At 45.3% G+C, this 12,511-nt stretch overlaps 1 protein-coding gene across 1 annotated transcript in view; it reads right to left on the bottom strand.

The window, feature by feature from the left end:
- LOC115872552 overlaps positions 1-12,086 on the bottom strand; it is a 44,368-nt gene extending 32,282 nt beyond the window's left edge. The window contains exon 1 of the mRNA XM_045298517.1: positions 12,021-12,086. The gene's annotated coding sequence lies outside the window, so the exon portion shown is untranslated. The remainder of the gene's footprint in view (positions 1-12,020) is intronic.
- Positions 12,087-12,511: the final 425 nt, after the last annotated feature.

The following is a 12,511-nucleotide window of genomic DNA, read 5'->3' as shown; positions in this document are numbered from 1 at the left end:
GTGGGGGTGGGGTGGGATTGGGGGATTAACAATACTTTTAAGGGCCCTAAACTTGGCGTATGCCTGGTACTATACTCCTTTCTAATAGGCCACATTGGTCCAAGTTTCTGTACACCCCTGGGAACCCAGGCCTCGTGCCATAGGACACCGGATCATTGAATCCTGGATCTTCAAGGCACGCAACATGCTCCTAACACCATACCAGAGGGATGCAATGTGGAAACCCTACTAGGCGAACTAGGTTTTAACTCAAACACATCTAAAACCCGAGGACTTAAGACTGAAACTACATGGTGGGTGAGGAGCAGAACACAGCTATACCAAGAGTATTGAACTATCAGTAGGTAGATTAACATTTACTTACTATTTCAATACTTGCTATATTAAAATATGAATTATTCTGGCAGACCTGTGTCTGAGACATTGTCAGTGAATATTATTGTAAGTTTTGCCTGACCACCAACTCCCATTGTTTGTGCAAATGGTGTCTAGTCACGTGAGGATTTATTCTGTACAAATGAATAATCCATGTATTATGATTTGCAGCTAACCTGCACTTGTTCAATCTCCTCTTCCCAATAGTGTTTTTAAATTATTACCATGGGCTAATCAATGACACTATAAACTGAAGGTCCTTATACTCCAGGGAGATGATCGATAAGATTCTCTACCATAAATTAACAAGGTTGTCTCTAATGTGAGCCAGAGGCAGATTTTTAAAAAAGCATAGATTCAGGAATGTATTGGGGGCTCACACTTAATCCTAGTTCCATTCTAAGAACAATTAGTTCTTACAACATGGCCCTGTTCGATATTCATCCGCATGAAGGAAACAAGGATGATAGAGGCAATAGCAAAGTATAGTGAAGAAATTAGATGGTGCCCAGCTATCTGACAGAATGGCTCAAGTCTTAATTGTTTTCAAACAAGCAGACATCAACTATAATGAAATCAGCTGCCACACTGCTCATTGTCCTATGGGGAGATAGATCCCCATGGCAAGCAACTGAGGGTAACATTTGACCCAACATGCTTTGAGGAACTGAAAACCCCTGCCCAACAGTCCAGGAAGAATGGAATTGTAGCAAAAGTCACAGGAGGGAGATTGAAAGTCACCCCTTCCCCAGAGCCCAGAGGAACTCCAATCAAAAGCTTGATTGCAGCCCTCCTGAGATGATAAATGCGGTCAGGAAGCTAAACCAAGTTTGGGGCAATTTGTTAGACAGCAATAAATAATGAGCGTTTCTCTTTTTTTAATCATTTTATTGGGGGCTCTTACAACTCTTATTACAATGCACACATCAATTGTATCAGGGAATTTGTTGGCATCATTCTTTTCTAGACATTTTCTTTACTTTCTATTGATCCCTTGGTATCAGCTCCTCCTTTTTACCCTCCCTCCCCCACCCACCCTCATGGCCCCTTGATAAATTATTATTTTCAGCTCTCGCCCCGACGGCTGTCTCCCTTCCCCCATGGTTTCTGTTGTTCTCCCCCCCCCATGGGGGTGGGGGTGGGGATATGTGGTTATGTGTTGATCATTGCCATCAGTTCCTCCTTCCTCCCTTCCTCTCCCCCACTTCCCCGACCCTTCTGGTCTGGTATCACTATTCCCACTCCTGTTCCTGGACTCCATGTGTCGTGAGCTTTTTCTCTCATCTATACCTGTGTACCTGCTCCGGTCCAGTCCAGAGTGAGAAGGGGCGCTAGGGTCATGATAGTGGGGGGTGAGGAAGCCTCAATGACCCAGAGGAATATATTGTGATCCATCGGTCCTTTACTGCACCCTTCATCCGGTCCTTGACTCATCCCTTTTTTGTGACCCCTCTGTGGGGGGATGGAACCATTGTCTACATATGGGCTTGGGGTCTCTGCTCCAAACCTCCTCGTTCTCAACCATGTGTTTTTGTTTGTTTGTTTATTGTTTATTATGAATCTTCTGATGCCTGTTACCCAGTCCCGATGACACCTCATGATCGCACTGATTGGTGTGTTTCTTCCATGTGGGCTTGTTGCTTCACTGCTAGATGGTCGCTTGTTTACCTTCAAGCCTTTAAGACCCCAGACACTATATCTTTCAATAGCCAGGCACCATTCACTTTCTTCACCACATTTGCTTTACTTTCCCTTTCCTTCTAGGCAGCGTATTTATCAGGATAGGCTAGAGCAGTGGTTCTCAACCTTCCTAACGCCACGACCCTTTAATACAGTTCTTCATGTTATGGTGAACCCCCAACCCTAAAGTTATTTTTGTTGCTATTTCACAACTGCAATTTTGCTACTGTTATGAATCAGGCGACCCCTATGAAAGGGTCTTTCAACCCCCAAAGGGGTCACAGACCACAGGTTGAGAACCGCTGGGCTAGAGAATACTGTAGTAACAAACAATTACATATATTCAGTGGATTAGGACAAGGTGAATTTACCTCTTACAGTACACATCCCACAAGAGACACTACAGGACAGGGTCCTGCCATGCTTGGATTGAGGCTCCATCATCTTGTAGCTATACCATATGGAACACTATGTCTATACAACCTCCTCAGCCACTGTTTGTGGAAGTGAGGGATGGGCAATTTGGTGAACTCCATTGTCCCTGCAACCAAGAAAGTATTTCCCTAAATATTTCCAGAGAGAGTATTGGTTCATGGACCTTGCCTGCAGATCTCTGAACAGTAGGCACAGCTATCTCGGTGCTTCCTCCTTCTGAACTCTTCCTTGCTTATCAGGCACAGGTGCCAGGGAACCTGAGGACCATCTGTTCTTCCTCTGGACCAGGGCAGGAAGGTCAATAGTGAGGGGCCACAGGAAATGTTGTCATTGAAGGAAGCTCAGTCTATTCCTGGGTTTTCCACTGCCTGAGGGTGTAACCCACCCCCTCTCCAAATTAGTAAATTCTTCCTCACATCAGGCCTGTCTTCCTCCTGCTGTGCTTTAAACCCATCCTTTGTTCTCATTGGAAACAGAACAATTCATACAGTGATTGATATGTAGGAGTATTTCAAAGCTACTTCTTGGTACTCACACATGCACTAATTTACTTCCCTTGCATCTCTTCTGGGCCAAGCCCTCATCCTGGTCCCCTCATCTCTTCTCACAGGACTCGGTTCTCACCTCAGGGTTCAGCACCCGGTTACAAATAAGGCCAGAGGTCTTCAGTACCTACACCAGTGGGGTCAGTGGTTGGGGTATGCCTGCTTCAGTCTTAAGCCATCCAAAAGTGATAAAGAGTCTCAGTCATCAGCATCCTCAGCACTCTCATTTTGTCCCTTCTTTCACATCTCAGACCCTTCTGAGTGAATTAGGTGCCAATTAACTCCATGCCAGCATTTGAAGGCATTGGTTCCCACTTCCTTTGCTCAGCGGAACACACAGTGCCATACCAGACACCTTATACCAAACCACTCCTGGATAGGCAGCAGCTATTTCTGGGACTAGGACTCCCATAGACTCTTCAGCCAGCAAGGGCATCTCCCATAAGTGCCCTACTTCCCATTTTTCTCCTTCCCTCCTTCCTTTCTTCTTTTTCATCCCTTATTTTTGTTTTGTTTTTTTCTTGTTTTTTTTTCCTCTTTTCTTTTTTCCCTTCCATTCTCTATCATACTCCCCAGAAGACAAGCAGTAAATGCCTACAGCCTGCCAAGATAGCAAGCAGTGTTGCACACCTTCCCGACACTTGGATGTACAAAAACAGAAGCACTACAATAACAAACTCACAAAGTAAAGGAAAATATTAGCAAACATATAAAAGCAGCAGGTAGAAATGCAGATGATTCATACTCGGTTTTCATAAATAGAGAATGCATTGAAAGGGCAAAAGAGTAGGACTGAATCAATGGGAACCGTACTGGTGAAACTGAAGGCAAAGCTTCCTCATATGAACAATGGGCACAATAACTAAAGCCACTTGTGCGAGTCCGACATTAAATACAGTGATATATGCAAAGCATCAACTAAGTATGAATAGTAAGGCCCATAGAGTGGGATTTTCAACATTTGGATTTTCTCTGATGTATTCACTGCCTGGGAGAACGGAGTCCAGCTCCAGGATTTTAGCAGTCTCTTCAGTTGTCAAATGCCTAATCATCTTCAAAATGTTCCAAGGGTGAGGAGCCTGGGTTTCAGCAACAGGAAGAGGTTTTTAATTTCTAACTTCCAACAGGTGATAAATTCACATGGTTTAACAACGTCAGGAAAATACAGTGAAAAATAAGTCTTTACCTCTGATTCTCATTGTCCATTTCCTTCCCTACAGGTCAGTGTCTTGGCTTTCCACCAAGAGACAATCTGTGCAGTGCCCCCCATATGGGGATGACCACCTACCCACACACTCTGTCTTCATATTACTCGGCTCCATGCCATGTCCCATAGCACAATATGTTGCAGCCTATTCCAGATCGGGACACATAAATAAATATGTCTCGTTCTTTGTAATGGCAGCCTACTATTTGACTCTGGGTCTCTGATTCTAGTCTTCTTCTGTTAGACATTAAAGTTATTTCTCGACATAATAAACAACACTACAATGAGAATCCTTCTGAGTGTTTGCACATTGATGGATACTGTTAGGATACATTACTAGGGCGGGTCTAATGAGTCAAAGGGCACATGCATTTAAACTCTGTTAGATGTTTTCAAATTACCTTCCAAAGGACTTCCCTACTTAGACTCCTACCGACAATGTCGAGGTTTCTCACCAACATACAATGAGAAAACTCTTCACCCTTTTCCCAACTGGTAGAGGGAAATTACACCTCCTTATAGTTTTAGTGGCATTTTTCAAAGACTGGAGCTACGAGTCCACCCAGAGGTGCTTCCCAAGAAAGGCCTGGAGATCTGTTTTGGGAAAGGCAGCCCTTGAGAACCAATGGATCGCAGTTCCCCTCAGATGCCCGGCGTCCTTGGGAGTTGGACTGGCTTTGATAGCAATTGGCACTGGTACTGGTCTCATATAAATAAGTTTGAGCCTGGTTTCAAGTTATTAAAAATCATTCTTATTCCTTTTCTGTGCATGTCTGCTTATGTCCTTTGTCTAGTTTTGTCTTTTTTTGTATTAATTCATGGGATTAGACAGACCCTAAGGAAATTAGCCCATTTCCTATTACATAATTACTGCTGTGTTCTAGTTAATTTTCCAACTTGGTCTATGGAATATTCGTCATGCAGAATATCAATTGTCATAAAATCAGACCTACACAGTTTATGACTTATTGGATTTATGTCTTGCGTTAAAATAGCACCTTCATTAAGATAAATCAGTCATAAATGTAGACATTTCATGATCTCACTTATATAAAATAAACCAATATATAGAAACCTAAGATTACTAGCGGTTACCTTGGTGAAGGAAATGGAGTTTTTGCTTACAGGGCACTGAGTTTAGGTTAACGGTGAAATTATTTACAAAAGGATAACAGAATTGTTGAAGAACTTGAAGAGCATAATCAGTGTGATTGAATTGAACATGTAAAAATTGTTTAAATTGTGTATTTTTGTTATGTAGATTTACACCTCTACATAATAGTTAAAGATTACCCTGCTTTAAAAGTATTCTTTAAATTATCTTGTGTTTTCTTCTAACATTTTTGTAATTTCAATTCTTTTCTTATTCTTATTTTTTATATCTTTATTTTAAATATTTCTATATTTCATTTTTTTATGTACCTGGAATTTAACTCGATGTCAGATTTAATGACCTAACTGGGCAGCACAGTGGTCGAGAGCTTGGACTTTAGCATCAGAAGGATCTGAGATGAGTCAAGGCCATCAATTTCTGGCTGTGTGAACCGGAGTAGCTGTTCAATCTCTTAAGCATCAGCGTTCTCATCTGTGAAATGGAAATGGCAGTGTTCACCGCCTAAGACTGCTGCTATGATTTTAAAAGATAAAAAGTTTTCATCAGAACCACCCTGTGTGATCACGAGGTGTCGAAGGAATCAGGTATCAGGCATCATGAGAACAAAAAATCATATAATTGTGCATGAGTGGGGGAGTGTGGAGTGGAGACCCAAAGCCCATTTGTAGGCCACTAGACATCTCCTTACCGAAGGGTCTCAGGGAGGAGACGAGCCAGTCAGGGTGCGATGTAGCAACGATGAAAAATACAACTTACTCTAGTTCTTAAATGCTTCCTCCCCGTCCACTATCATAACCCAATTCTACCTTACAAATCTGGCTAGAACAGAGGATGTACACTGATAGAGATAGGAACTGGAAACACAGGGAATCCAGGGCGGATGATCCCTTCAGGACCAATGGTTGGAATGGGGATACCGGGAGGGTGTAGGGAGGGTGTGTTGGAAAGGGGGAACTGATTACAAGGATCTACATGTGACCTCCTCCTTGGGGGATGGACAACCGAAAAGTGGGTGAAGGGAGACGTCAAACAGGGCAAGATATGACAAAATAATAATTTATAAACTATCAAGGGTTCATGAGGAAGGAGGGAGCGGGGAGGGAGGGGAAAACATGAGGAGCTGATGCCAGGGGCTTAAGCGGAGAGCAAATGTTTTGAGAATGATGAGGGCAATGAATGTACAAATGTGCTTTACATGATTGATGTATGTATGGATTGTGATAAGAGTTGTATGAGCCCCTAATAAAATGAATTAAAAAAAGTTTTCATTGGTGTTCAATAATTGTTCAATTTAAACTGAACACATGAGATGTTAAATGGCAAATGTTGTGATATATGCATATGTTCAAAGCAACAAAAAAATATCATCTGCAAAATAAATGACCGCTCAATTAGCCACTCTCAGTATTACAATGATTATTACTTGACCAAGTCCACCTGGGGTCAAATCAGGCGCTTCCTACTTTCAGGTCAGTGCTCTGTCTTCACCACCAAGCTGACCCTCTCAGGGGTCCCCTTCTGGAGTACAGGGTTTTGTTCCTGGGATCCAGGCATGGGGGGGGGGGGGGGGTCAGCCAGGCAGCTAAAAGGATGCAAGGGCAGCAGCCTCCTCCTGTTCATCTGCAAACCGAGCCCATTGCCCATGAAGTCAAACTCCCACCCACAGTGGTCAGTAGTACAGGAGTTCCCGGACGGTGCAAGAAGTTGACATGCCCTGATAGAATAGGTTTTGCACTTGCAGTCTGATCATTTTTGTATCTATTTGTAAATGTGTGTCAGCATCCCTGATGGCCTATGTTTGTGTGTGTTGTGTGTTTCATTTTATTTTGAATTCGTTGTAACATTCTATAATTACTTAATGAAATAAACATGTTGATACATCTTAAATTCACAAGTGAGCCAGATTTTACCTGGGCTTCTAAAAGTATTTTTTAATCTCTAGTCAGTCACCACACTCATTGTTAGTCAAATGTTTAAATATACATTTTTTTCTTACATGATGGACACTAACCATAAATTGTTTAATCTGAGCATCAGAGAAATGGCCATTTGCTCCAACAGGGGAAATGCGGTAATAGGACATATGGAGAGAAACCGCGTTCAGTCTCTAACATGGCATTTTCCTAAGGGATTGGCACAGGTGTTTCTGGCCTCAACGCGGTTTGTCTTACTCTCCACCATATTGCTAAGTGGTCACCAGCTGGAGGGCCACAAGAAACAAGCTAGTATTTCTCCAGCTGGGTCTGGCTGCAAAACAGGCGAGGGCTGCAAAGGTCCCCTGTGGTATTGGTTTAGCTGCTGCTGAAGACACGGCTGTACTTTCCCAAGTGTGGTTTGCACACCAAGTTTCCACACACAGTGAGGAGGGAGTTGCTGTCCTTCAGAAGTTGGCATGAGGGTGCTGGCCTCTGAAGAGGCTCAACACAGAGGAAAGAGAGCACCAGGTTGGATACCAATAGAGCTTGGGTGGTGCAAATGGTTAAGTCTCAGGCTACTACCTGACAGATTGTAGGTTCAAACCTACCCAGAGGTAACTCAGAAGAAAGGACTGGCAATTTACTCCTGAAAAATCTCTACTCACTGCTATCGAGTCTATTCTGACTCAAAAAGACCCTATGGGGCAAGGTAGAACTGCTCGTGGTGGGAGTAGAAAGCCTCATTTTCCTCCTGAGGAGCAGATGGTAGTTTCGAACTGCTGACCCTTCAGTTAGTTATCCAGCACATAACCCACTTGCCTCCAGGGCTCTTCAGTTATTAGAAAAGTCCGTCAGACATGGGAATCTTGATTGAAATTTGTTGTGCTTTATCTTGCTTTGTTTTGTAGGGTGGGGTAGGGTAGGGGTGGGGGTGGGTTTGATTTCAAAGGGAAGACTTTAAGTGGATTCACCTCTTCCTTTAGAAATCAAAACCAATGTTGTGTCTAGGTTTGGGAGGACTGAAGAAGGTAGGCCACGGGAAGGCACAGAAGTCTTTGAAGGCACCCTCCCAAGCTGCTCAGCCAGGCCCTGTCAGGGAATAGGATGGAACCACGGACATGACAGACAGCAGAGGCCGTGGGCAGCCACAGGAGAATCGTGTCTTGTTAGAGGCACAGAATCACAAAATGTCACAGTGGGAGGGGTCTGAGAGGTCATCTCCCTAAACCCTCAGTTTACAGAGCAGAAAACTGAAGCACTAGTGGGGGGGGGGGGTTGTCTCCCAAAAGAAGGAGCCCAAGAGCTTGTCCACACTGTCCCTTCCCTCCCCACCACGTCAGCCCTCCTCACGATGTTAACACTGTGGGGTTATATCGCCACAGTAAGAGCATAAAGCTTCCTGGAATTCCATCCCTCTAAACAAACTTCCCGCCCCGGGGAAAAGAGAAAACAGAAACTTCTGGATAGTGAACTAATGATTAGCCAGGCTTCCCACAACTGGACACACTAATGATTAGCCAGGCTTCCCACCAGTGGACGACAGGGGACCCCAAAAAACAGAGGAAACCTCCACTCTCAGGGAACCAGGAGGATTTGCCCCCGAAGCTAGAAGAAAGTGGAAAAGTGTCTCACAAGAGAAGGCAGCCAGCCCTCTGACGTCCAAAGATTCGGGAGGGCACTGTGCTCCAGAGGAGGCACGAGGTCGCTCACAAGTTGAATTAAAATTGTATGAAATGTAAATGATGCTCCTTTTCTGACCCATGGAATCCAACCGGAGTCCTTCCACAGCTACCGGAGCCCTTTCCCCTCCCCATCCCCCACCAGGCCCTCGGCGGGTACTCAGGAAAGGGCAGTTAGTTTTGATGAGAGACACCCCGCAGGACAAGGACCACCTCTTTACGGAGTCCTGGGGGTGCAGTGGGCGAAGTGCTGTTCTGCTAACCAAACGGTTGGTAGTTCCAACCCACAGACAGGTCACTCCCCAGGAGAAGGATGAGGCGGCCAGCCTGAGTCTCTCCTGAGAAGTTCGACTCTGTCCCAGGGCCCCTCCGAATCGGAGTCAACTCCGTGGTAGTGGGTTTCAGGAAATTGTGGGGCGAATCAAACCCACTTGCAACCTTTTGCCTCCCGAGCTTCTTTCTTCCAAACACATTCCAGGAAAGGACTTTTATTAACTTCTAATAACAAAGATGATCAAATAGTTTGGCGCTACTCACCCCTCTACCCTCAGGCAGGGGTAAAATTTAAGGGACGATGGGGCAGGGGAAGAGGGAGGGGGAATCCAGAAACTAAAGGCTAAAAAGCAAGACCCCTGTCGGCTTCTATATTGGCCTGCGAATCACAAGGTCAGTAATTCGAATCCTCCTCAGGAGAAAGATGGGGCTCGCTGCTCCTGTGAGCACTGGCAGCCTGGGAAACCCACGGGGGCAGGTCCACTCTGTCCTATCGGATTTCTATGAGTCAAAATCGACTCTCATAATAAGAAAGGAAAAACGCATCCACTGTGGAAGTGGAGGCTTTCACACAGGACGTGGGGCCCTCTAGGAGTGATGTCCCTGCCGGTTTTACCCAAGGAGGTCCGGCTCACACAGCACACCATCCCATTCCTTCCCTGTTACTGTGTAACCGAGAAATGGTCACATTCATTCTCAATGTGCATCTTTCAACCCCAGGACCTATGGGGGGGGAGAGGGTGGGGACCTGTCATAGTTAACATATTTTTCCAGCTAAATCGAGTTGCAGTGATGGAGAAACTCTGTAACTCATCAAGGACAGAAAGAGGTCAAATTCCTTGTTATTCACAAAGATTTCCTGTTTTACAACACTCCATAATCCATCAAATTCCATATACTTCCCTGACAATTCAGTTAGTAAGTGCGGAGACAAAAGGCACAGATAGCAATAAGAGCCTCCACCGATGTCACTGGAATTAAAAGTAAGGAGGCCTTGTTTTCTTTGTTAGCTTTACATGTTATCTTATCTGTATATGTAAGCACAGAAGGCACTGGACCTTCACAAGCGTGATCTAATCCGTGACTTTCCTCGGACCAGTTCCTCTTCTTCTTCGCTGTCAGCCCTCCCTCCCTGCCTCTCCCCGGTTTCTCTTCTCCTTTTCTCTGCTTCCCCGCTCTCGCCCCCTCCTGTCGGCCTACCTGCTCTTCTCTCACGTGCTCCTCCTCCTCTTGCTCTTTGCTCTTGCGAACAAGGAGGCTGCTGTTGATTTCACAAAGTGGGGAACGTGACAGAGGAAGGGGAAAATTTTTTTCTCTGAATGCTGTTTCACACTGCTAAGCGTTTGAAGAATGATTCTCATCAGGAACATCATGGTCCTGAAAACGGAAGGCGCCGGGTTCCAAGCACAGGAACCCCACAGATGTTATCTAGAGTGGAGTCCATGAAAAGGCTGCCACTATGCAGTTTCAGGGTGCCTGCTCACCGCGGAGCTGTCGGTGATGGAACTAAAGCTTACCTGTGCTGCACGTGTGGCTACCGGCCAGCAACAGAACAATGTCACCATCGGGCTGGTTCTGAAACCAGCCTACAGGTTTGCTACATTTTGAATAACCTATTTTAAGAAAGTATATTAAGAATGTATAGTGTGAGCATTTCTTAAGGATGTTATATATATATAATAAGATCCTTATTTCATTATAATTATATAATATTTTCATATGTAGAGAGAGCGAAAATAACTTGCTTATAAACATTCTCTGAGAACCTTCTGCGTAAGAGGATGTCAGGTCATCCTTTGCATTAGACCTCTGGGAATAAGATAGCTGACATCTTACAGCTGCATGATGACAGAGGAGAGATTTTCTTAGTTAACAGAAGCAGAAACAGAGTCTACTCTCAAATCCAAAATTAGCTCATTCATTTATGCCCCATGCTTTATGCTAAAGGGTTGTGGCTACTGTAGCTTGCCTCTTGTTATTCTCATGCTACGTTACTCCCATTATATGACTTCACATACAGTGTGAGCTGTGTCTCACTCTAAGGGACTTCCTGCAAACTCCTCCTGGTCAAGCTGTCCTTGAAATTTCATAGTTTCATGATATGATTGCTTCCTACACCAAGCATTCCCACATTGACAGGCACAAATTGCCAATGCTTCCAGAATTTTGACGAAAACAATGCTGTCATGGCCGCAGACTTCAGGACCTGAGCAGCTTTGGCGGGGGAGCCCCTAGGAATAAAAGGCCTCTTTGTACAGTCTTGGAGAGCATGTGCTCTCCCGAAAAGGAAATCATTTTTAACATTTTCCTATCAAAGGTAACCCTGACGTGGAATGCAAAATGCACAAGCCATTTTAAGACCCACCTGAGATTTCCAAGAGGCCTGACCTTTGTGATGAGCTGAATGCGACTGAGCCCCAAACCCAGAGGAGCAGTGCTCCCTGCCCGGCCTTTTGCCATAGAGACTCTCCAGACGCCCAGACCAGAGGCCCGTCCTCACAGCGCTAGGTCAACTCCTTCCGTAGGCTTGCCTGCCTCCCAGGGCCAGCTTAACTGGAGGCTCTCCTGGCTTCGCTGTCACCTTTCTGGTGTCGCCCAGGCTACCGAAGCTCAGGGGTCCCAGCGTTTGGTTCTCTCAGGACGCCCCCGGCCTCCAAAGCAAACACTGCATGTTCAAAGTGATAGCAGCATCATTCCCTTGTTCTGTTCTTCAAGGACAGCAGATCGTAAATTTCTCTCCCAGCCAAGGGCCACCTTGCAAGTATTCCCTTTCACCACAAAGCCCAGGCCACTCACCGGCAAGGAGGCTGAGGAATCCCAAGAGCCAGGAGCCCCAGCAAAGGCGGGTAGCAAGGAGTTCTTCTGAGGAGAGCCCCATCGCAGGCTACTAGCTGGCTCGCTCAACTGCAAACCGCACATCAGAGGGGACAGAGAAAAAAGCCTGAGCACAACCAGCCAGGCACAGCCCTCCCACCCTTAACTACACTCTGGGCGGGGCCAACTTGGAAGCACCAGGCCAGCAGAGCCAGGTGGTAAGGTAATGAAATATAAAAATAAACAAATGTGTGAATGAACTTGTGCTAATGTATAAAGCCAGCTTGGTGCGCACACATGCAAGTGTTAGCACATACATGTGCACAAACACACATACACACACGCTGATCCTTCCCTGCTTCTCAGGCCCAGGCAACCCTGCCCACTCTGCCAGCTTACATGTAGGCACAAGTAAATATAAATTTCTACAGCCACACTGAGCTGGGTTCCCCTGGGCTGGTGATTATCCCATC

The sequence above is a fragment of the Echinops telfairi genome, unplaced genomic scaffold, assembly GCF_000313985.2.
Source record: "Echinops telfairi isolate 266 unplaced genomic scaffold, ASM31398v2 ScPeMD7_7425;HRSCAF=8463, whole genome shotgun sequence".
Lineage (NCBI taxonomy): Eukaryota > Metazoa > Chordata > Mammalia > Afrosoricida > Tenrecidae > Echinops > Echinops telfairi.
This window is presented reverse-complemented; position numbering and strand designations above follow the sequence as displayed.